The sequence below is a fragment of the Meriones unguiculatus genome, chromosome 21, assembly GCF_030254825.1.
Source record: "Meriones unguiculatus strain TT.TT164.6M chromosome 21, Bangor_MerUng_6.1, whole genome shotgun sequence".
Lineage (NCBI taxonomy): Eukaryota > Metazoa > Chordata > Mammalia > Rodentia > Muridae > Meriones > Meriones unguiculatus.
This window is the reverse complement of record NC_083368.1, coordinates 14,893,829-14,916,117: the sequence shown is the minus strand read 5'-3', so window position 1 is coordinate 14,916,117 and position 22,289 is coordinate 14,893,829. Positions and strand designations below refer to the sequence as shown.

Here is a 22,289-nt window from a genome sequence, read left to right as displayed (position 1 = left end):
CAAAGTGCAGGTTCAGAGCACAAGTCATGCTGTGCAGAAGACTGTGAGGCCCATAAGGAGGAGGTCGCTGGTGGTTCCCTCAGAGGTAGCACAGTATCTGTTGTTTATGCAGCTAATCCACTGATAGGTGATGGGATGATCCTTCCTAGAGGCTGTTGGTGTCAGAGACTCAGTGCTACCTCTGGTATTGGCAATGGAGTCCAAGTAAGCTTTCATGAAGAGCAGAGTGTGATGTTTTAGCTGTATCCATCCCTGATACTGTGATGTTTAATGTTCACCTCTGTTGCTGTGATAAAATACCTCAAGAAAAAGCAACTTCGAGGAAAAAGGGTTTGTTCCAGCTTACAGTTCGTCATTGTGGAAAAGTCAAGGCAGGAGCTTCAAACATCTACTTACATCCCATCCACTGTCGAGAGGAGAGAGAAATGAATGCATGCATTCTCATTTGCTTGCTTGCGGCCACACAAGTCAGTGAAGCCAGTGAATTACATGAAGGCATTACAGCAGGTACTATATGCTATATCTCTATCGATGACACTATACTGAGCAGTGTTCCTGGGAATGTCTTCTGTACCATAAAGAAAGACACTTCTAGTGGCTGCTAGTCATCCTTCTGTATCATGATGTCCCTCCCCACCCCTGGCTCTTGCAATCAGGGAACCAGTGTGGAATTCTGCCAGTAGATCAGCAGAGATGTCACTGTCATAGACAGGGCCTGAGCTTACAGTGAGGAGAGTCTTGGATAATATGAATCCACCGAAACTTAGAACTCACAGCTCATAATCCATGTGCTTAAGCGCCAGTCAGGTGGTGAGCTCCTGGAGTTCGTTGGTCTCTTGGATTATATATGCCATGCTGAGGCTGGCAGCACAAATCATATGTAGGATTCCCATACAGCCTTTCCAGCCCATACTGATGACCCTTCAGCAAACAGCATTAGCAGGGAGACACCATTGAAAGGGATGTTAGTCCTTAATCTATCACCCTTTCAATCTTTATAAATAAGCATTGGGCATTCCTTCAGGTAACCCCTCGGACTCCACAGATTTGGCCTAGCGAAATGATGAAATCAATTATGTGGGGAGAAATGTTCTTTGCAATCATACCTCATCAATAATCTTATTATTTCTAGACATAGAAGCAGCATAATTTTTTCCATTGGGGACCATCTGAGAGTTTATGATGACATCATTGGGCTCACCCAGTGCATTGTGGGACACACTCTCCTCATTACACCTAGATGTACGATGACCCCTTAGGAATTAGACAGCATCTAAAAGAGCAGCTCACTCAGCCCACAGTGGCATACTGTCCAGAGTAGCTCCCTTACTTTATTCTATTTCTTTTGAATTCTACCCAGAGGTCTAGAAGTAACACTTAAAGGTATGGCCATGTCCATAAGGTCATGGGATCCATTCTCTACATCCTGAAAGGTATTCTAAATTCTCTGTATCTGGCTCTCAGGTTATTCGTTTGGACTGAGGTGTGTGAGGCTGCTTCCACAGTAGATTCTCCCTCCCAACAGAGTTCTGTTTTCTTGTCCACAGGTTCCGGGTGCTCTCTTAGCCACATAGCTTTCTCCCAACCAGCCTCCATCTCAAATCAACTGCAGGAAAACACCACTCAGTTCCCTTGTTGTGTCTAGATTGTGTCTGTGTGTTATGACTGTGTCTCCCCAATGATTATAAACTTGTGTTACCAAGTTAAAGTGCCAGGGTGACACAAGTTTCCTCTGACAAATATTTACCTCCCCAGTCCTATCTTAGCTCATATGGGAAACATTACTTGAAATTCACTAATTACCACACCTGCTTTGGCAGACACAGGTTTTGTTTGTTTTTTTTTGTTTTTGTTTTTTGTTTGTTTGTTTGTTTGTTTTTGGTCTGTCTTACAATATTTCAAAAACATAAATCAGTCCCCAATTTATGGCGAGAAAGTTGAAGTTTAGGAGTTTAAGTGACATTACTATGTTTGTGGGGCTGGTAGAGGACAGGGCTGTAAGTTTTACTCTCACACTCAAGAACTCTGTCCTATTAAATCTGCAGTCTGGAGGGAAGGAAGAAAGGTGTAGATGCAGGCGCGGGCACAAGAAATCCATCTTTCATGCTCCAAGTGAGGGCAAGGCATTGGGATGTAAGATTTCGGTCTTTCCTTTCCTCAGCTAACCTTTCTGTAAATCCTTTCCTGGCCACAGTAGGAAGTTATGTCATGCAAGATTTACTGTCAGACTGCATGCTGAGAAGCTTGGCCCTAGCTTCACTATTCAAGAAACAAGCTTTTAAAAAGAATAAATGATTGTTTAAAACTTGCAACACTCCTCTTGTGGTGTGACTATGAACCCTCTCCACAGGCTCAGGTATCTGAACACTTGATCCCCTGCTCATGGCGATATATAGGGACACGTGGAAGCCTTAGCCTCTATGCTAGCTATAGTGGATTAGTGTAGCCATCTACAACCCATAGCAATTCAAAGTGGAAACAATAGCAAAGATACTATAAAAAAACAATAAAAACCCCAACTGTTTCCTTACTTTTAATTTTTTGAAGTTTTCATAGACGTTAACTGTATTTTTTGATCAGATCCACTCTTGTTCTCCCCTCCAACTCTTTCCAGGGCCCTCCTATTTTATCTCCTTCCCAATTTTATGTTCACATTTAATAATAATAATAATAATAATAATAATAATAATAATAATAATAATAATAAATCTGCTGTGTCCCAGTAGTGCTGACTATCTGGGCATGTGTGTGGGGTCATCTGTGGGTCATGAAGACTCTACCAGTTTTCATACCCTGAACAATGGTAACCCCCTCAGAGGTCACGAGTTGCTGCTTGGAAAGTGTGGCATGTACAATGCTTTGCTAACTTATTTGGTCTCTGTTTCCTGCCATCCTCTTATGACTTCTTTACCTGCTCTTCCTGCCATGCCCACCAGAGTGGCTTCCACAGCCATTAGCATCTTGGCCCCCTGTCCCTTGAAAGTGCATTTGTTTATTCCGCCTTCAGTCTCTGCTGTGGCTGCTCTGACTCTGCACCAGATCCTGGTGGGATCTGAAGGTGCCCACGGAGTGACTCAGAAGATCACCTAATGCTCAGCTGTGCTCTAGCCTCCCACTGCTGGCTCACATGGGCTTTGACAACCTTTCCAGTGTTAAGAGTTCACGATCCCAGCTCAAACACTGCGTATCTTGCATGTTTACTTTGCTTCAGTTTTGGAAAGGCCATCACTATTGACTATGACTTGTAATTTTCATGACTCCTGATGGTGGAGTATCCTTGGCCACGGGAGCAAGTCAAAAAGAACCAAGTCACACTGCATAGTGAGGTAACATAGATGGTATTTAGATATTTCATTCAAAATATTTTATGAATGACTTTCACAGATGCCTGCGACCACTTTGCATAAAGCTTTAGAGGAACACTGACTCTTGTAATTCGGTCTAGCCTGGGTTACCCAAACAACATAGCCTAGACAGCCCTAAGTAAAATGTTGATGGCAGCATGCTTGACATGAACCCCATCTTCCAGCTTTGGAAGCTGGCTCATCTTAGTTTCCCCAAGCTTCAATTCTAGCCCTCTATATTAGTCATTTTTCTGTTACTATGATATAATGCCATGGCAAAGGCAACTTATAGAAGAAAGTGTTTATCTGGCCATATGATTCCAGAGGGTTGGAGTCCCTCATGGGAGGAGTCATGACAGCAGGAACAAAAGCTGAGCCTTTACGTCCTCATGAGCCATAATTATGAAGCAGAGAATGAACTGGAAGTGTCTGGAAGATTTTAGATGAGGCCTATCCTTGGTGCTGTACTTCCCCAGTAAGGCTGAGCCACCTAAATCTATACACAGCACTACCAACTGTCACAAAGCATTCAAAGGCCCAAGACTATGAGGAACATTTCTGTTTCAAACTACTGCACCTTTCAAATAAGCATTTCAACCGTTGGAAGCTCTGTTCCTCTATCACTGCTACAATGAAACTGAAATATGATGATACTGTCACTTAGCTATGGCTTCTGGATTAGTCCCTTGGCTAGGTCATTTGTTTTCTGCCCTAGAAAGTACAACGCATATCAGCTTTCACACAATCAACCCCACAGCCATCCCGTGAAGGTACTTTTTGGAAGGTAAGCTCTACAATCTCAATTTACAGCTGATAAAACCTTTGACACATCCCCATCAACATAGTTATCACACCATGGACTTGGAATATGCCTCTCTCACTGGCAAATGCATATATACCACAGCTGTAGACATAGAGTCAACTAAATAACACATTCCAAATGTTTAGTTCTATCAAATGGTTACAAACTCGTTCTGACTAGAAGAAAGAAAGGAAAATGTCCTCTTTTAAAAAATCTTTGTTGATTCCTCCACAATTGCATTGTGCCAAGACACTAGTTAGAGTTGGTTTATAAATGTGTTAAGACACATTAGCACAATTAGCATAGATATTATGAGAACACATAATTTTCTGTTTACTTAGATCATTTTGTAGGAGATACTGCTTTGGGGAAGCTAATAATAGAACATTTGTAGCCACAGCCCTCATGAAAAAGCATTCCCCTCAACCCCCACAGTAGTCATCAATTGCCAATAGTTCCTTAGCTAGGAATGGGGCTTGTGTGCCCCTTCTCCATGCGTACCTGAATTTTGACTGACTTGTTCTTGTATAGACCTTATGCAGGTAACCACAGCTGCTGTGAGTTCATAGGAACAGTAACAATGTCATATCCAGAAGACATCATTTCCCAGCAGCCCTCCCCATCCCATTCTGCAGCTCATATATTCTTTACACTTCTTTTTCTGAAGCATTCTATGAGGTTTTCATATAGTCTTCCTTTTTAGCTACCTTTCTTTCTGCCACTACTTTCATCTCCATTCTTGCTTAACATTTTCCATCATCAATATTTTCTCTCATCTCTTTCTCCAACCCTATCCTCCTTTAAATCTTTCCACCCTCAGTATCCACATCTTCTCTTCTTCCCTCCTATCCCCTCCCTGTCCCAATAAACAATTTCCACACTTTGTATTCCCCCGCCCTCACCGTTATCCCATTCCTAGTACCTCTCTTACTTCATCTGGAAACTTTTCTTTGACTTAATTTGATACAGAGATGAAGGTTGAAGGGCAGGCCACATATTTTCTTAGTTTTTGCATGAAAATAGGAAGCTTGGTCCACTTATTAATCAGCATTTGGAGAAGAGAGAATGCAGGCACTTCAGCAGCCAGTGTGATATCCCGTGCTTCGGCAGCTTGTTAGGGATCCTTTGAATTCCATTGTTGCTTAATAAAAGCAGCTACTTTTAAATCACACACACCACAGCAGTGGAGTAATTCATTCTGCTTTAGGACAAAATTTCTTTGTGTCAAATTAAAGTAATTTGAAGGATGAAGGAACACAGTATTAGCTGAGTCTCAGAAATTTGAATTAACATTACACACAGCATGAAATCATAGAACCCAGAGGCAGAGATTTTCAAATCTGGGGAAGGTAGTCAAGGTTATAAATTCAGTACCCAGACTCCTAGACTTTACAATAAAAATATTGACTCTTATACTCAGATCCCACAGCCAGGAAAAGGTGAAACACCTGGCCTGAGGGCTTTCTGTACAGGTGACCTTCCTTTCCAAATAAGAGCAGATCTCCCCAGGTGTTCCATGGGAGCCTTGACAAAGGGTGGCCCATGCATTGCTTATATCAATGAGGTGAGTCATGATACAAATCAAAGTTTCCATGTTGGTAAATTATAGTAAAGAGTGTATCCTTATCAGAGAATAAAGACAGGAATGGGAAAGCAATCCAGAAGCAGAACTTTGGGGTATGAAGTGCACTTAAACACAGCTACAACAAACAACTTGCTACTAAACAAAAATAAGAAAAAAATAAGTATCTTGCAACATATCTAGTAACAATTCTTGATAAAATTCTCATATTGCATATGAAAACCAAGCCCTTGATGCTATGAGTCTGAGAGAGGCTTTATTTTCAATTGCTCTGGATTTGGAATTACCTAAGAGACACACCCCTGGTGTGACTGTGAGGACCTTTTCAGTGAGGATTAACTGAGGAGAGAAGAAGCACCCTAAGCGTGGGTGACCCCCTCCTCAGGACTGTGGGGACCAGCCTGAGAGGATGAACACTTGTGGGTGCCTGGGATGCTCTATTAATCACTTTTTGGTTTCTGTGACAAAACCCCTGGCAAAAACAACTTCAGGAAAAAAAGAGTTTATTTTGGCTCATTGTTTGGGGGTGCAGCTAATCATGGAGAAGCAGGTGCATGAGCCAGCAGGTGGCATTGCCCCCGCACTCAGGGAGCAGAGAATAATGAACGCCGGTGCTCAGCTTACTTTCTGCTTTAAATTCAGCCTAGGCCCCCAGCCCAAGGAACAGTGCTATCTACAGTTTAGATGCCTTCCTTTTGAATTTACCCAGTATAAAGAGTCCCTCACAGACATGCACAAAGGTCTGCCTCCCTGTGATTGAATAAATCATTGAATTGACAACATTAGTCACCACACACACCAGTCCATTAGGGAACAAAATTAGTTTCATGGGATTTTGTCTTATTCATTGATTTTCCAAACTTCTAGCTGCATTCATCAGAACCACAAAGTGTCAGAATAATATGCTAAACACGGCCTTCGGAAGAGAAGACTTCTGGGGATGCAATGAGCCACCCAAAGGTGTCACGGTGTGTGCAGCCTCTCTGAACTTCCATTTCCTCAGCAGACACAATAGGACTGACTCCATGGCGGATCAGAGAAGCCTCCTGATGCCGAGTCTGGCACACGGTAGGCACATGGTGCTGCTGCTGTAATCCGGAGCCACATGTGTGTGCCACACAGACTGCAATGCTTGTGTGGCCTTTGCAGGAGTGCATTTGCTTCCCTTCTGGATGCTAATTGCCTTTTCAGATTAGGTATCTCATTAAGCTCTACGTATCTTCATTTTCTGGGCTCAGTAGTAATTGAGTGCTCTGTCATTGTTATGTTCGCTATCCTGACAACATTTATTAAAATGAAGCAATTAACTATTGTCTTAAATGGAGTTTAGAGGTAAGGCTCATTAGACTCTGGCTCATTACAATTAACTTAAATGATAAATGCAAAATTATTTTATCCCAGCCTTACCCTGAAAATTGGTTCAACTGGATTTCTCTAGAGCTGGCTTTCCTAACTCATGAAACAGCGAAACTAGTTAGGAATATTTTAGTGAAGCATAATATTCATTAAAAGAATATTATTAAAAATGTAAAGCTTTAACTTGGCTCACAGGGGTCTCTTGCACAGTTAGCATCTGAACCTAAGCTCACCTGGCGCTGCAGGGTGCTCTGTAATTGAACTCAGAGGCTCTCTGAAGTCCAGAAGAAAGAACAGGCCCAGGTTCTAAACACTAAACCTTTATTTGCATTCTTTTCCATAGGAGATATGAACCCTCTGAATGGGCAATGGGGAGAACAGCCACACAAGGGAGAGGTTTCTCTCTAGTGACTTGCTTCAAGCAGGTCAGGGCACTTGGTATGAACCAATCTCCTAGTGTGCTAAGCAGTTATACAAAACTGCTTTCTCTGGCCCTTGCTGGATGGCAGACATTACACATAATAGGGAAAAGCCTACCCCACCCCAAGTCTTACAAAAAGGAAGTGAAGGTGCAATTTGGTCAGGTATGAAATTGAAACATTCTGGGTTTTCTCATTTAAAAGGGTTGTGTGGTTATGCTAATAAAATTAAGAAGGAATTCTGACATCTTAGTCTCATTTATATTGCTGGGATAAAACACAGATAAAAGTAACTTAAGCATTCGTTTAGCTCAGAGTCCATCTCAGCAGGGAAGTCACAGCAGCAGAGACGTTATCTGAAGATGAGACCATGGAGGCGTGCTTCCTTTCTCCACTCTTACTTACACTGTTCAGGATCCCCTGCCTGGGGAATGGTTCTGTCTACACTGAGTAAGTCTTCCTACCTCACTTAATGTAGGCAAGATAATCCCCCACAGATATGCTCTGTGGCCTGTCTTCCAAGTGACTCTAGATTTGTGTCAAGTTGACAGTTGACTTCAACTTGTCAAGCTGTAGAATGTATTTTACTCCCCCCAACTTGCAGTGATTGCCTATGTCTTCCTGTAGCTGCAAAGAGCCTGGGAAAATCCCACTTTTTCACTGTGAGAAATGGAGATGATGTTTACTCTTTCTAGCTATTGAAATAAATGAGATAATGAATAAAAACCCTGAGCTAAATCTCAAGCATATAGATAGGCAGTAGATGAATATTCCTTTCACCCTTGGCTCACATGGTTTATATCATTTGGCACAAATGGAAAGATATGACAGACTCTTTGCTCATATATGGACAGTGTGTGTGTGTGTGTGTGTGTGTGTGTGTGTGGTATGTGTTTTCAGAAGAGGTCTCATGTAGCACAAGATGACCCCAAACTTTCTATGTAGCTAAGGATGTGTTTGTACTTTTCATATTCCTGTTTCCATTTACCAAGGACTAGGATTCCAGGTGTGTGCCACCACGTAGTTTAGGAATGTAAATTGGGCCAACCACTATTAAATTAGTATGGAGGCTTCTCAAAAAAGTAAATACAAAACTTCCATCTGGTGTGTATTTTCAATCTCATCACTGTGACAAAAATAACTTATGAGAGGAAGGATTTATTTTTCAGTAAAGACCATGGTGGTGAGAGTGTGGGTGATTCAGAACCCACCGAGGGTATAATCTGAAGGCCTACTGTTGTTGTAAATAAAAAAAAATAAGTGTCGGGCCATATAATGTTTATTATTAGCCCTAAGGTTATCATGGCAGTGTTATTTAACCTGCTATCACAAATAATAGAACACAGACACCTGTTAGATTTATAATTGCCTTATTTACCTTGGTCCAGGCAGATACTTCACTTACACTGTCTCAATAACTTCACCATCCACCTCCCAGTCCCCAGCCACTGCCATCCACCTTAATCCTCCTCATCTGAACTATCTTCCATCCATAATCTTAAGCATACTTGCTTTTATTCTTCATCTGGGCCTTTATTGTAGTCCTTCCTCCAGGCCCATGTGATTTCTTCTCCATGTTAACATATCATGGCATCCTCTTTCCTCCTCTCTTCCTGTCAGTCTGTCTCTCTGGATTCTCTCTTGAACCCAAAATCCGGGGAACCTTAGCCACACCTACCCCATTCTGCCTGGCCCAGGTATAAGCACTGGTATTTAATCAACCAGTCAGGTATAATGACTTAGGCGGGTTTACACAAGGATAGGTTTACAGGAGAATGTGCTCTTCTGAGCAGGGACAAGATCTTGGGAGCCAGTAATTAACAATTAGAAACCATAGGACCAGGCCAACCCCCAATAGCCTGCCATGGAATGATCCTGCTCTTCCAGCTAGGTCTTCATTCCTTATAGTTCTTCAGCCTTTGAAGAACTTATTACCAACCTGGCACTGTGAGTGTGAAACCCTGAGTCTGGGGAGATATGTAAATTTCAAACCATCACACTCCACCTTAATGCCCCACCCAAAGGCTCATGGCCACGACATTATGAAAAATGCACCCTAGCACCAGAGATCTTGTCAACTTTTCTCCCACGTCTCACTTTCTGGCAATACTAGATGCCCGAATTGCATCTTGCATATTTTCTAGCCTCAGAGATATATCCAGTGATCCTGGTTCCTTACACAGAATAAGTACTGTTAGAAGCTGAGTTCTAAGCACTGTTTATTAGCTGGGGAAGGGGGAGTTAAAGTTCTTTAGGCTATTTGCATAATGCCTCTATTAGAATTTATCAAATATTTTTCTCATGATTGGATTTTAATTACATGTTTAGAGAGAGCGTATGGGAGATGTGTGTTTATACTTGTTAGTGTACATACATATACAAACACATGTTTCTTATTATTCTATGTGTGCATGTATGTGTGTGAGTGGATACACTATAGTGCACATACAGTGGTCAAAGGGCAACTGAGTAGAATTAGTTATCTCCTTTCACCTTCCCCTGTGTCTCAGGGATTATATTTAGGTCACAGGTTTTCACGGCAAACTGAGCCTTCTCACCAGCCACTAAGTTCATATTTCTTTGTTACTTGTGTTCTACATTCAGCTAAACATGGGGTCATTGTTAAGGTTATACACTATATAAAGTTTAACACTATAAAATAGTGCTTCTCAGTTTCTCTCTTAATCTGACAAGCATACAAATAATTGATACTTTTTTATATTATTTTAAAAAGCTTCACAGCACAAGAACTGAGCAGTTATTACTCCATTCTTAACCCTTAAGCTAATTTGGCTTCCTCCCAGTGTGCATCCTATAGATATTTGCCCTTTATAGCTTTTCCTGCTGAGCTCTCTTTCATGGTCTCTCCTAAACATCCTCCCATGGCTGAATCCTCTCCTTCCTTCTCTGTTTCTTCCCCCCTGGCTGGCAGGAAGTCCAGCCTTATTCTGCCCCCTGCTGAGTGATTGGCTATAAGTTGCTCTATTGGTGTATCAGGGGCAACTGGGGAGCAGTATTTATACAACATTGAGAGAGATTGTAAGAACAAGTATTGTAACCAGACATGGGGGGGGATACAGAAATCAGCATTTGAATTACACAATAACCTTATACCTACTGACCATATAATGTCTCCAACATAATCCACTTGTACTCAGATCAATCTAACCTGAGCACAGTTGTTTTTGTTTGTTTGTTTGTTTGTTTTTGTTTTTTGTTTTTTTATGTGATAAAGAAATCAACGTTCCCTGTGGGTCAGGGAATTATCTTCTCATGACTTGGCTACTGCAAGAATCTGTCAACATCCAGCAAGACTGGACCCTGAGCCCCAGCCATTTGTCTGGGTGAGAACAGGTTATGTTAGGCTGTGCAAAAAGCAGGGTGAAAATGCCAACAGCTTAGTGACCACACACTGGCCTGCGGTTTGTGTGACATGTCTGCTGAGGCCCAGAAGGAGGGATCTTCCCACTGACAGTAGCATTTTGACACGTGCTTCCATGTCAAAGGGAGGAGTGCTGTAGCATGAACATTGGCACCTCTAGTCTACAGGGTGAGTGAGTCACTTGTGCTAGGATGCAAAGTTGCCTGGCCTAACTTGAAGGAGATCCAGGAAGTAAAGCTCCAATAGAGAACCCAGAAAAGTAAAACTCATAATTCTTATAAATAGTTTTAACAAGTACCAGTGATGATAAAAACTGTGTCTTTTTAAATGTTTAAAATATATGTGTATGTGTGTGTGTATAATGTGGGAGAGGTAAAGGATGCTTGTGTGCAGGTGTCCTCTGAGATGAAAGGAGGGTGTTAGATACCCTTCAGGGGGAATCACAGGTGGCTGTCAGCCCTCTTATATATCTGCTGGGTCCTCTGCACTGAGCCATCTCTCCAGCCACTAGATCTTTCACATATTTGCATGTGATCATTTAATGGTCTTTTTACGACCTCATGATTGACATAGAAGAGCTGCACATGTCTAAGGCATAAAGTTTGATGGGCTTGGGGATGAGCACGCCAGCTGTGTTCATCACTGGAGCTGATCCCCAGCACCCGTATTTCATCTGCTGATGGTTCCTCTGACCTTTTTGTTGTTATTGTGCTGAGAAAAACAGTACAACATTTACCCTCTTGGCACATTTTCTGTCTTCAGGATTGTAATGAGCATTATATTAGTAATTTGTTGTGTGCTGTTTGAACTCACTGAGAAGCTAGCTCAGAAAGTGGGGTTGGCCCCCCAACTTTAGATCCAGGAGTGCTTGTATCAAGTGTTCTCTAAGGCCCTTTGTCAAGGATGGGCTGGCTTTCCTGACTCTGTGACAGGGAGCGTGGAACAGCACAATGGCTAAAACACTGTCCATGATGACAGAAGGTAAACCATTTCCATCTGATGCTATAATTATCATGACATAAAAGTGCCTGCTGTGGGAAATTCAGCCATGGTGAATGGAGATTTGTGAAGCTCCTCGGTGGAGAGAGCTTATTGGGAACTCCATCTGAAGGCCCCAGCTTCTTCAGTCAGTTTCTGCTGGGTATGTGGGCTCCTAATTTGATGATGTCATTTACATTGGTTGAAGCTTGTTCTTTATGATGGAAGCATTACCAGAGTGGATGCTCTGCTAAGCTCTGGACGCTCAGTGGGGAACTCCAGCTGGCTGAGTTGGAGGGGCTTTTTCATTGGATTCTGCCAGATGTTTTGTGCACCCAGATTTGATGATGTGTTGCTATCTATCTATAAATTATCTATCTAGCATCTATCTATCTATCTATCTATCTATCTATCTATCTATCTATCTATCTATCCCACTAATATATAAAAACATGGCTACCATAGATCATCTCCCAGACCCCACAGAACAAATATCTTGATAGAAAACCTAAACTCTCATGCTCATTGCTGTATTGCTTACAGTAGCCAAGACTTAGAAATGATGTGTCCACTGATGGCTGTAAGACTGTAAACATGCAGTATATAGTGGAGTATTATTCAGCCATGAAGCCGCAAGGCTGTCCTGCCACTTGTGGCAACATAAGTGATCTAGAAAGATGCTATACTGACTTAAATAAGCCAGCACAGAGGGACAAAGACATACTCAAAGTCTGGAAGTGACCCCCAGAGGCTGGGAAACAGCAAGAGCACTGGAGTTCTAAGCTAAGATTATTATTTTTGCTTTTACCCTGAGCACGGTCTTTGTGAGACCCAGGCACCGAGATGTTTAATCTCATTAACTTTCCTGAGTAAGAAAAAAAAAATGAAAGAAAACAAGTACTTGCTCTTTCTCTCCTGCTGCTCCTTGGGCAAAACTGTAAAACGCAAAGTGGAGCTGCAGGGCAGCATCAGCCCTTTGCATGTCACTTCCTACATTGATTTAGAATGAGCTAACATTATGCGTTTGTCTTCGGGCAATTGTTTGAAAATGAGTTCTCACCGGCTCCTTTTCTATCCCATGACATATACACCTTGAGGGGACCTCTTTCATGAAGAGAAACCCTTTGAGTCCTTACATAGATGATGACCTGAACCTCTGGGGTTGCAGGGGAGGAAAGAAATCACCTTCCAGACCTCTGACTGCTCCGGCCCCTCCTCACAAGCCCAGGCTTCCTCAGGCTCCGTGTTAAAATAGCTCTTGGCAATCAGTTAATCCCAAACTGAGTCCCAGCCTCTGTAGAAGGAGGAGTGCCCGATCGATGCCACGGGGGCAGCTAGCAGCTCCAACACGGGGCGGCCTTGGTGAACAAAGGCTGGTCTTGCAGAGCGTTTCACAGAGCAGAGCACAGGAACAGGCAGGGGTGGTCATACGACAGTGTGCTCCCCAGGGTTTGATTAGGTACCCAGAGATCTTGAAACTGCACGTGATCCCTGAACTCAGAGAAAAATGAATGTAGAAAATTCAAAGGAAACTCCTTAGTTTAAAACCAGGCAAGAAGCTCTAGGTTTTTGCCCCCTGAGCTTTCTGACAGGCGCTGTGCCGTGGTGGCAAACCCAGTTGGTTCTGTGGAAAAGAGCACAGGCAGCTAAAGATGATTTGGCATCTTCTCACTCACGGCCTAGCTGGGGATGCATCCTCACCTAGGAGCACAGTTCAGACACAATCCCCCTTCACCACTGTCATCCTTGAGGCTGTCTTGGGGTGCAGTTCTTGAATTTAGTGAATGATTCCTTTGTGAATGAAGTCACCAACTGAACAGTGCGTCAGTTCTCTAGGTATTATTAGCAAAAAGACCATTTATTGAGCAGGTGGCATGTTTGATTCTTTATGTACTAATCCATGCAGTCCTCAGAGCCTTAGGAGGCAGCCACATGAGAAGCAAATTTCAAGCTATGAGTGAACTTAGTGCTTATAATTAACTGCAGGTTGCTCGAAAGGTCTGAAAGATTCCAGAACTGTTAACATGACATAAGCAGTGTGGCCAACCATAGCACAGAAGCATCTGCCTATTCTAGGGAACTCTATGAATCCCGCATGGGAGACAGCTAAGAAGTGAGACAGATGTCGTTATATGTCCTTGAGGAATTTCCATCCTAATTAGGAAGAGAAAATAAGTTCCCAGAAAATCAGGGTTCTTCTTTTTCAACCTGATCTATGACTTCCATGACAGGTTGTGCCTGTTTTCCAAGCTATGCAAATATTATCTTGAGTTACTCATAAAATATGCGATTCCACACACCTTTGTTTTCACTAATACTAAAGAGACATTGGGTCCCTTGGAGCTGGAGTTCCAGGCATTTATGAACCGTCTGATGTGGGTGCTGGTATGTAAACTCTTTTTTTTTAAAAAAAAAAAAAAAGATTTATTTTATTATGTATACAATGTTCTGCCTGCACATACACCTGAATGTCAGAAGAGGGCACCAGATCTCATCATAGATAGTTGTGAGCCACCATGTGGTTGCTGGAAATTGAACTTAGGACCTCTGGAAGAGCAAGCAGTACTCTTAACCTCTGAACCATCTCCGGCCTGTAACTCTGGTTTTACACTTGAACACTGATCCACCTCTCCAGCCCTGACTTAATTGCTTTTGAAGTTAGAAATTCTCAGTTTCCATTACAGTTTTCAGCTCAGTCTTTTAAGTAATACTAAATCAACCTAAGGTGAGTAAAATGAATATCTTCATCCTCTGTACTTGTGATTATCGTCCTACTAATTAATATTTATTTATATGTCCACATTGTAGGTCAGTCAGTACTATCCCTATACTGCCAATAACGAACAGCACACGGACATACTCAGGTGCAGAGGATTTTGTGTTTTCCCGCAGGAGGTTGGATCAGAACTAGTCAGTCATCTATGAAGGCCTCCTGTTCCTCTGAACTTCAGTTCAGTGTGCATTAGCTATTTTGTTGTTGTTGTTGTTGTTGCTGCTGCTGCTGCTGCTGCTGTTCATAAATATTTGTAGAGATGTAGCTTATGAGAATCTGGTGGTTTGAATGAGAATGTCCCCCATAACCTCAAGCATTTTAACACTCGATCTGTAGTTGTTGCAGCTGTTTAGACAGATTTAGGGGGAATGACCTTGTTGGAGAAAGCATTTCACTACAGGCAGGCTGAGTGAGCTTAAAATCCCCATCATTTACAGTTTTCTCTCTCTGGTTTGTGCTCCTGGTTCAAGATGTGAGCTCTCAGCATCCTTCTCCTGTCACCATCCCTGCTTCCTGTTGCTATGCTCTCTACAACCATAGTTTCTTACCCTTCTGGAATCATAAGCTCCCACAACTTTTTTTTTCTTTAGATTGCTTTGGCCATGGTGTTTTATTACAGCAATGAAGACAATGACTAAGACAGAGGGAAAAGGCTTATTTTGGTTCACAGTTCAAGAATATGTAGTCCATCATGGTGGGGACATCAGGAGAGTGGGGTAGCCTCTGGTCATGCTGGGCCTATAGCCAGGAAGTAGAAAGAAAACAGGAAGCAGAATGAAAACACCAAGTGGAGCCAGGCTAGGGCAGTGCAAAGCCCACCTCCAGTGATCTGCTTTCTCTAGGTAGGCCCCATCTCAGAACCCACTTCCAGCTGGAGACCATGTTTTCCAGCATGTAAGCCTCTGAGGATATTTCACATTCTAACCACATAATGCCATGAGTAAAAACATTTGATGGTATTGCATTAAAATGTAAGACATCAAGGCCTGGGAACATTGTTTAGTTTATAACATGTTTGCCTGGCAAGCATGAGGACTTGAGATTGATCCCCAACTCCCATGTAAAACCCAATGTGCTGCTGCATGCCTGCAATCCCAGTGCCAGGGAGGCAGGGACAGGAGAATCCCTGGGGCTCACTGGACATTCATCCTGGCTTAACACACAAGTTCCAGGACAAGCGAGAGAGCCTGTCTCTGAAAACAAGATGGATGACATCTGAAGAATGACACTCCAGATTGACCTCTGGCCTCCAAATATGCTTGTACATAACCCGCTCTATATATTCACATGCACCCCACATGCAAACATGTACAAATTGATACATAAATATATGCACAAATAAGACAATATGAGTGGTCATAGTCAATGCTAACCCTTAAATGTATGTACAGCGATGAAATCTTTGTAGACTGCGGCTGTTTGAGATGATTTCACAGAGCAGTAAGTTTGGGTGCTGTACATTGATAAAGAGGTTGTTTGATTGATTAACGACTGGTTTTAAGCCAAGGAAGGACTTGAACCTGTGATCTGTGCAGAGCAGAGTGATCTCTGCAGAATGTAGAGAGGATGTGTCCACTGGAAAGAGACCACAGAGGATCTGAGACAAGATCTGGTAGCAATAATAGGTGGTGATAGACAGCCTACTCCAGCAGCAGCAGAAGAGCAGAATGTCTCTTGGAAACACTGCCTGTCTCCATTCCTAATTGTCTCTCTGGACCTCTCCTTGACATCACTGATAGCTGTTTCTGGCCTATGCAGCATACTTGTGCACCATTGGTTTCACAAGGAAGGCAGTAGATGATCCTACAGAAACTGAGTCATATCATTGCTAAGGTCAGCCCAGCCCAGCAAAACCAAGCGTGTTCTTGACACTGAACAGGATGCCACTCCCAGGACAGGCTCTGCCTAGTTCTCTCTTTTTGGACTGAGCTCTGTCTAAGGAATGCCACTGTGCCAGGAAGTGTTGGCTTGCCAATGGAATGAGACTTAGAACCCATTTCCTCTGCAGACTCCAAATTCCATTCAGAATTTCCTCATGCTGTTCGATTGTACTGAACAAATTATGAATAAGGCAGAGTCATGTTTTATGAATTACTTTCAAAAATATTATTAAAATAAGGCAATACGAGCTATAAAAAAATCTTTGCACAAACCATCGAATCCTAAAGTAGAATATTATTAGCCAAGTTAATGAGCTAGCCAGAGCTTTTCTCTCATACCTATGAAGTTAGGCACAATTGTAAGATGAATTAATTCCCCTTGGTTTTTAGATGTTTCTGTACTTTCACTAAGTATATGTTCATCTCTAAAAGCACACCTATGAGCTTAGTTTGTCGTGGAATTTTTAAAGTACTTTCATAATACAATTTTTTATGAAATGATTCCTTCGAAAGCCATGTGTAAAATTGCACCTGGCAGTGCATATTCACACTGATCAATTTTATTTGTGTTTACTATCATTTTTTGTCTTTTTGCATGAATATGAGTATGTTTATTAAGATTTTTTTTTTTTTAACCAATGGAATCTGATTTGTCCTGCTTGGGGGGGGTTCACTAACATGACCTTCACTGCTGGTCTTTCTGCAGTAGAGTCATTTTAGGATGGAGACCCTAGAGTCTCAGCATGCTGGTGTCTGTGGCTTGTGTGCCATCTGCCAACAGCAGTCTCTGGAGTCTCATTGTCCCAGAAAAACAGCACCGGAAGATGCTGTGGTACGTATCTGTAACCCCAGCTCATGAGGCAGAAGCAGAGGCAGGTGAATCTCTGTGAGTTCAAGGCCAGACAGAGTTACACAGTGAGACCCTGTCTAAAACAAACGAATCATAAAATCAAACCTCCACAAAAGATAAAAACATAAATGATCAAGGCTCATAGCCCTCTGAGTAGCAGAGGCGAGCTTCTCCTGCTCACAGTGGAGTTTCCCTCTGAGAGACTCACTTCTGCAGTGAACAGCTCCTCCTCCTTGGTCTTTCCTTGAGGGACAGAGCAGCACAGCACAGAGAGCAGGGCTCCCAGAGGGGGTCCTGCTTCAAGAAGGGGAGAGGATGGTTTTGGATAAAAGCCCGTTCATTTGCATTTTAAATGACTAGAGTGTATCTGGAAGAGGTTGCTGCAGTGACGCCTGGCCAGCACAGGGGCACCTGAGGGTGGAAGACAGGCTGGGGAGGGGCAGCTGGGAGGATCAGGAATAGCCTGAAAAGTTGATTTGGTTAAGAAGTGACAGGACTAGGTTTTGTTTAAGAAGGACTTCTGGAATTCTTAATTTTACTGCTTTTTAAATTTTTCTGTGTGAGCGTGAGCAGACTGACGGGCGTGTTCACTTTACTGTCGAAAGCATTTGAAATCTTAGCACTTTAACCCTTCCAAGGAAAGGTTTTCTCTCTATTTGCTGGGCAAGTGCCGCAAATGCCTTTAAACTGTGGAGCCGCTCATGAAAGGCACAGGGGCAACCAAGAACTGAGCACCGCTCAGCCCGGTTTCTACACAGCCCACAGGGACAGCTGAGGCCTCTGGGGTAAGGGGCAGAAGTGAGTCCTTGTGGGACGGGAGGGGACATAAATAGGCTCCTTGCCTCCCCTCAGGTCTGGACCCAGGTCCCTAGCTCGTCGCAGAAGGAGCCTTAACTCTGCACCCCCACATCCATGCTCTGGGAGGCAAGGCTGCCCTGGGAGCCAGCCCAGCCCTCTGGCTGGCTCTCTCTTCAGCTCAAGTGCAAAGTCTGCCACGTAAGCTGTGAGCCAACCCTACAAAGAGGAACTGAGACAGCTGGTCTAAGCTGCATTGCCGCGGCCCCTTCAGAGGAAACTCAAAGGAACAGTCACACCTGCCTCCCGAGATGCCTGCAGGTCTACTGACTGGGGAAGCCTGACCCTGGCAAAGACTGAAGAGGTGACTGCAAGCCACAGAACACAGGGGAGGGGTGAGGCGGTGAACACAGAGGTGGGGGTGAAGACACGGGTGGGGGTGAAGACAAGGGTAGGGGTGAACACAGATGTGCGTGGGTGAACACCGGATTGGGGGTGAACGCGGGGTGTGGGGGTGAACACAAGGGTGGGGGTACGGTAAATAAATGTGGTTGAGAGCTGCAGACCACGGTACAGTTACCTGAGGTAGAAGACAGAGCAAGCACAGTCAAAACTTTGTTTAAAAAATGTAGAAATCAGTTTGCTTTACGGTTCTCTTTTTCTTTTATTCTCTCCCTTCTCTCTCTCTCTCTCTCTCTCTCTCTCTCTCTCTCTCTCTCTCTCTCTCTCTCTCCCTTCCCTTCCCCTCTCCTTCCCTATTCTCCCCTTTCCTTTCCTTCCTCCCCTTTCTTTTCTGTTTCATTTGCTTGTTTGCTACAGAATCTTATCCTACAGCCCAGGCTAGCTTTCCCGCTCTTGCCTCAGCAGCCCTTCTTTTCCAGACCTAGAGGCTGAGGTAACCGGTCAGCAGCACCCCACCCTCTCCCTGGATGCTGGGGTAACAGGTCTGCATTACCTCACCCCCTCCTTGGGTAACAGGTATTTTTCTTTTCTTCTAGCACAGGCAACCAATGCCATGTACTTGAATCGGATCATCACTTTAGACATATCCCATGAGTTTAAAGATGTACTGTTTTCATTGAAAACATTTTAGTTGCCCCGGAGAACTCTTACATTACCAATGGTTATACTAGACATTGTGTCTTAGTTTTAAAGATTAAAAAACTATGTAAGTTCTCCTTGATGTGTGGTCAGACTAAATCCTGAGACACTTGTCATAATATGATATTGAAAAAAGGTCAAAACAACTTGTAAATCAAAAGTGCAAAACCTCGAAAGTGCACTGAAGATGCCCAACTTTCTGAACCCCACACTTGAGCAGTGAAGCACACAAGAGACACTTGCTTCACTGCAGTGGAAGTTTTGGTTTCTTCAAAAACTCAGTTATGTTATGTGAACATGTTTTTGTCTTAACCCCACGCGTATGGGGCGGCTTTAGTTTGTCTACAGTTTGTTATCTCTGATTGTCTCATTCTCTGGCAGGGTCATGATCTTTGCCAGCTGCAGACAGTTTAATCCAGGGAACTCTGAGAAGGAATAACTGCCAGGACCCTGAGAGGGCCTGCAGAGGCTGCTGCTGCCCACCGCTGCTGCTGGTTCATCCTGCTGCTGTGGTTGCTATTGCTGGTTTGCTGGCCTGCCAGACTGCCGGATATCCTCGCCACAAAGATTGGACTTTCCCCCCAGGAACTACTTCCCTAAACAGCAGAGAGCAGTAAAGAGACAAACGCTGCCCCTGTCCCTTCTAACCTTTTTCTCCTACCTAGTGTTGGGGTTTGGAAGGTATTGGGGTAGTTAAGAGTCGGAAGGGATTGACCATCTTACCCTAGAATCTCCTTCTTGTTTGGCTTCTTTAGGTGTATAAATTTTAGTATATTTATCCTGTCTTATATATAGGTCTAGAATCTACTTATAAGTGTTTACCATGTGTATCTTTCTGCTTCTGGGATACCTCACTCAGGATGATATTTTCTAGATCCCACCATTTGCCTGCAAATTTCATGATTTCCTTGTTTTTAATTGCTGAGTAATATTCCATTGTGTAAATGTACCACAGTTTCTGTATCCATTCTTCAGTTGAGGGGCATCTGGGTTGTTTCCAGATTCTGGCTATTACAAATAAAGCTGCTATGAACATGGTTGAACAAATGTCCTTGTTGTGTACTTGAGCATATTTTGGAGCTATACCTAGGAGTGGTATAGCTGGATCTTGAGGAAACACTATTCCTAATTGTCTGAGAAAGTGACAGATTGTTTTCCAAAGTGATTGTACAAGTTTACATTCCCCCCAGCAATGGAGGAGCATTCCTCTTTCTCCATAAACTCTCCAGCATGTGTTGTCACTTGAGTTTTTTATCTTAGTCATTCTTCTGATGCATGTAAGGTGAAATCTCAGAGTTGTTTTGATTTGCATCTCCCTGATGGCTAAGGATATTGAACAGTTCTTTAAGTGTTTCTCTGTCATTCTAATCCTCACTTAGAAAGACAAATGGGATGGATATTGGAAGTAGGAGAAAACAAGAAACAGGACAGGAGCCTACTATGGACTCTACCTAGCAGTGTATCAAAGCAGATGCTGAGACTCACAATCAAACCTTGGGTAGAATGCAGGGAATCATATGAAAGAAGGGGGAGTTAGTAAGACCTGGAGAGGACAGGAGTGACACAAGGACCAAATGTATCTGGGCACAGGGGTCTTTTCTGAGACTGATATTCCAACCAAGGACCATGCATGGATATAACCTAGAACCCCTGCTCAGACATAGCCCATGGCAACTCAGCATCCAAGTGGGTTTCCCTAGTAAGGGGAACAAGGACTATCTCTGATATGAACTTAGTGGCTGGATCATTGATCCCCCACCCCAAGGGAGGAGCAGCCTTGCCGGGACACAAAGGAGGACATCCTGATGAGACTTGATAAGCTAGGTCAGATGGAAGGGGAGGTGGACCTCCTTTATCAGTGGACTTGGAGAGAGAGAGACATGGGAGAAGATGAAGGAGGGAGGGTGGGATAGGAAGGGAATGAGGGAGGGGGCTACAGCTGGGATGCAAAGCAAATGTAATTAATGTAAAAAAATAAAAATTTAAATAAAAAGATGAAAAAAAAGAGTTGGAAGGGAGGAAGAGGTATAAGAATCCCAATAAAATAGATTAAAAAAAGTTCGCCTACACTTTAGTGGTTGTGTGGCCAACATGGAGCAAGCCTGCATGCTTGCTACCATCATCTGCAGAGAGAGTCACATCACTAACCTGCCGAAAGATCACAATGCTGAATTTAAATACAGCTCAGTATGCATTACTTTCATGCCAGAAAAAAAAAATAAAAAGAACCATCAAAAGTCAGGGACATTTGCATTTTAATTTTATTAACAATTCCTTTTGCCTTTTGAGGAAATGAATGTATTTGGATTCAATCATTTTAATTTGTTAAGGTTAATGTTACAACCAAACTATAGAGCTTTTGAAAATTAGTTCATGTACTGCTAGACAAAAAAAAAAAAAAAAAAAAAAAAAAAAAAGTATTCTACAGCAATTCTATATACTCCAGAAACTTAATCAAGTTGCAAAAATCTTTTTTTTTTTTTTTGCTTCCTTATGGCTAGTCTTTGAGAAATACCATGCAAAAAAATTTTAGTAGCTTGACAGGTATTGACAGGTATATTCTAATAGTTGATTTTGTTTTGTAGACTGGGATGCTCTAGAAATATTCTTGGTAGTTTTGTTTTAGTTTTATTTATTGTTTGGTAATTTTATACACATGTGTACTGGTAAAATCTACCCCACACCCTGTGTTCTCCAACTCTTCCCACCCCTACTACTTCTCCCTTCTCCTCCGGGCCTCGTGAGCTCCCGGCAGCAGAGTTTCTGTGCAAGGTCTGCATAACATCAAGCCAGCCAACATTCCTGCCAAATCATGGAGGAGCCCACTGTGGAGATGGTTATTCTACAATGCCTCCTGTTGCTTGTCCTAGTAAATAAAATTTTAAACAACCTTGTAATCAAGTTAATCATTTGCTTTGAGATCATTTAAAGTGATGTACTATGTACTCAGCGTGTTTGATTTAACTTGCCTCTAATAAAACAATGTTATCGATCTTACTATGCTTTGGACTCCTCATATCAATTTTT

At 42.8% G+C, this 22,289-nt stretch overlaps 1 long non-coding RNA gene across 1 annotated transcript; it reads left to right on the top strand.

Moving 5' to 3' along the window:
* Window positions 1–18,095: 18,095 nt before the first annotated feature.
* On the top strand, window positions 18,096–20,309 carry LOC132649689 (uncharacterized). Its single transcript, XR_009588170.1, has 2 exons — window positions 18,096–18,525; window positions 19,644–20,309. It is a non-coding gene; the product is annotated as an uncharacterized LOC132649689 (long non-coding RNA).
* The last annotated feature ends 1,980 nt before the right edge of the window (window positions 20,310–22,289 follow it).